The 3,698-nt window shown below is 44.2% G+C and overlaps 1 pseudogene; it reads left to right on the forward strand.

The window, feature by feature from the left end:
- Positions 1-2,815, forward strand: part of LOC103740752 — a 54,041-nt pseudogene extending 51,226 nt beyond the window's left edge.
- The last annotated feature ends 883 nt before the right edge of the window (positions 2,816-3,698 follow it).

Below are 3,698 nucleotides of genomic sequence, written 5' to 3' on the forward strand. Positions count from 1 at the left end.
AGTTTTCTCAAAAAATCAACCTTTGGTTTTCTTGATCCACTTTGGGAGTTTTTTTCACCTAAGTCATTGTTTTTGTTCGTTATTCCTGGTTGGCTGGTCTTTTCCTGTTCAGTTTAAACTTCATCGGAATGTTTCCTACCTCAATGAGTTTTCGAGGCTTCTTTTTAAAATTGAATTATGACAAATTTCATACAATTTATTTCGATGGTATTTAGATCTCTTCCCTACTCTGAACCCCCTTCTACCACCTGCCAATTTCACGTACTTGGTTTTATATATATGCCTATAGAGTCACATTTGTGAACAGAAATGCATTGTATTAAAAGTATCATACCAACTAGAGGAAATGTAAGTTTTGTGGTTGAGACAGAACTAGAAAGCACCCATTTCCATGACTCACTGAGGACATGAAGGTTATAAAGGCAGATAGATTTCATCCCAGAATATCCAAATACTGTAGTTTTGAAAACAGAAAACGGAGTCCCTTCCATCACCTGTGGCTGTCAGTCCAGGTTACCCACTCCTCCTTGACTGGCAGGTCACACTGGCACCAGGAGTCAAGGTCTCACTGTTCAATGACTTTCTGCCATTAAGTGCATCTACGGTGACTGGGCAGGCCAGCCCTCACCTTTAATCCCTGTACTCTGGAGGCAGAGGCAGGCAGATCTCTGTGAGAATGAGGCCAGCCTTGTCTACCTAGTCTAGCTGCTGCTAAAGGGAGAACCGTCTCCTAAAACAAACAAACAAAAACTAAACCAAAACAAAGCCATGGTTAAAAGTCACCTTGAAACTGTGAGGACATTCTGTGTTGTGGTGTTTCTGGAAACATACAAACATACAACTTCGGTGTGACGCTAGCGTGGACGTTGCCTGCACCCCTGCCTGCTGAGTGCCTGTCCCGATCCATCAATGCCCTGGTTAGACAGAAACCAGCCCAGATGCACACAGGGCACCAGTGCTGGACATGGTGAGCTCCAGGACTGCTTTGAAAGTCTGTTCTCTGCAGAACAGGCAGAGGTCACTGCTCTGATCTGGGACACGCTGTGGTCAAGCACACTGCACAGGCATGTCTGCCTTGTGCTCTTGTCGCTGAGCCTGGCAGGTCAGTCTGGCATTGCTCTCGCCACGTTCCATAGCAGAGGTGAGGGCTACAGTTTGCAACAGGCTTCAGTCTCCGTTCCCGCAAAGACTGTGGCACTGACATCAGGACGTTGAGACTTTATCCCCTTTGTGTGAATTTTCAAATGGTTTAGCATAAATTGCTTTCTGTCTTTTTAATGTTTATGATCTTCCTGTTTCTTTTTCTTGCCAGTTTTGTCAGAGAGCTCTGAGCTTCGTAGTTTTCTCAAAAAATCAACCTTTGATTTTCTTGATCCACTTTGGGAGTTTTTTTCACCTAAGTCATTGTTTTTGCTCGTTATTCCTGGTTGGCTGGTCTTTTCCTGTTCAGTTTAAACTTCATCCGAATGTTTCCTACCTCAATGAGTTTTCGAGGCTTCTTTTTAAAATTGAATTATGACAAATTTCATACAATTTATTTCGATGATATTTAGATCTCTTCCCTACTCTGAACCCCCTTCTACCACCTGCCAATTTCACGTACTTGGTTTTATATATATGCCTATAGAGTCACATTTGTGAACAGAAATGCACTTTGTTGTGTTCCCCTCCTGGATCCTGGACAACCGATCAGAAATCTCCCCCTCAAACAAGACTGACTCCCCCCCTCCCAGCACTCATGGATTGCCACTAGGTCCTCAGGTAGGGGTGCCGTTTCCTACCACAGCCCCACTCTGTGCTGGGATTTTGTCTGGCTATTGGAAGAGAAAATTAATCACCAACCTTATCCTGCTGTGAATCCTGGGTGCTACAACAGCTGGCCTGGCAAGATTGGCCCAGTGGTGTGATAGTGGCAGGAATATTATAGGAATAGCCAACCATTCTTTAATCAGAGTTAAAGTCTATGTCACAAGATGGGACCCATCCTTGACATCGATATCAGACCCAGGAACCTGAGGCTAGACAGATCATAGGACAGAGAATAAGGCTTACTACTATTATTCTGCTAAATTGACACAGTATAAAACTGATTCCCACTGACTTATTGTTATTAATGTATCTCTCATCTCTTACCAGAGAAGCTTCCTTATGCAGCAGATGGTGATCACCATAGAGACGCACAACTGGCCAACAAGAGGCTGCAGACTGCATATCCCCGAATAGGACACCTATATCAAACTTCTGCCTTCCAAGGCTCAGGGATCATTGCAGAAGAGGGAGCACAAAGATTGTAAGAGCCAGAGTTGGTAAGTGACCTCAAAGAAGCAGAGTTTTCCAGACAGATGGAAACTTGATCATCACCATTCTCTAGTGGCCAAATGATGAAGTGCATTACTGGAAACAGCTTCCTTTAGTTCCGCAACTCAGCTGACACCTTTATGTTAATCAATCTTTCAGTAAGAATGTGTTTTTCTTTTGTGCAGCTCTTGGGAGAGAAATCATAAAATCTCTCTGAAGCACAATTTAGTCAATCTCCGTAAAATGAAAACTGTAAGTGCCCAAGACAAACTCTGTTTCTAGAAATATATCCAAGCTAGGCTGGCTATTCTCCAAAAATGATAGCAGTATTCCTCTAGACTTGCATTCCCTTCCAGAATCTTCTCCTCCCTCTGAAGAGGTGGTATACTCAAAAATTGCATGGGGACTCCTCCCTGGTATCCTACCAAAATTGCATGGGGACAAAGTAAGTGTGACCATCGACTTAAGCTGCTCATACTTGGGAGTTTGCTACAGAGTATAATGACCCAGGACAGATATGTTCCCCCAATGTATTTGCACATATACAAAATGGCATATTCAACAGCATGTTGTATAAACTAACGAATGGAAACATTCTACTGTTCTATAACAAATGGAAACATTCTACTGTTCTAGGGCTGGAACACAGATTATAGTTTCTACACCACGGGACCATCAAGAGATTGAAAACATTTTCTTACTTGTTTTTATTAAACGGAGCATATTCACTCTTCCTGGTACTGTGCTCCATGTGGGATAGTGCGATGAACGTATGGCCCCCAAACTTCCCTCCCCTCACCCCTCCCCACTCCCAGTAGTAACTTTGGTCCCCTAGAGAGTTTCTCTTCTACTTTCATGTCAGATATGCCAGTATGGAGCATGTGCCTGGTCCTGAGTATTTTATTACAGCCACAGAAACAAAGACACCAGGTCAGCGTTATTTCTGGGTGTGTATGGGAAGCTATGTCATCCTAGGTGGTGGGCTCAGTGAGGCAGAGGGCCCTTCCCCATGAATGGGGGCATCATCCACATACCAAGGCCTGAGTAGAAAAGTAGGAACGTGCCTTTTGCTTTGTGACAACCGGCCTGTGCTAGGCTGTGCATTTCATCTCATCATCTCCTGTCCCTGGACTCAAAATATACCATGTGCTTTCCTGATTGCCCAGAGTGGGACTGCTCAGCCTGCACCAAAGTACGAACCAATTGCTCATAATAAGTGTGTGTGTGTGTGTGTGTGTGTGTGCATGTGTGTGTGTGCGTGTGTGTGTGTGTGTCTGATTGAACCTTCTTCTACAGAGAGACATAGAGACAGACTGAACACACACACACACACACACACACATACACACACACACACACACACACACGCTCACTCACTCGATCCCCCCGAAGGGGTTTTA

The sequence above is a fragment of the Nannospalax galili genome, unplaced genomic scaffold (assembly GCF_000622305.1).
Source record: "Nannospalax galili isolate Female #2095 unplaced genomic scaffold, S.galili_v1.0 scaffold3041, whole genome shotgun sequence".
In the NCBI taxonomy this organism is placed as follows: domain Eukaryota; kingdom Metazoa; phylum Chordata; class Mammalia; order Rodentia; family Spalacidae; genus Nannospalax; species Nannospalax galili.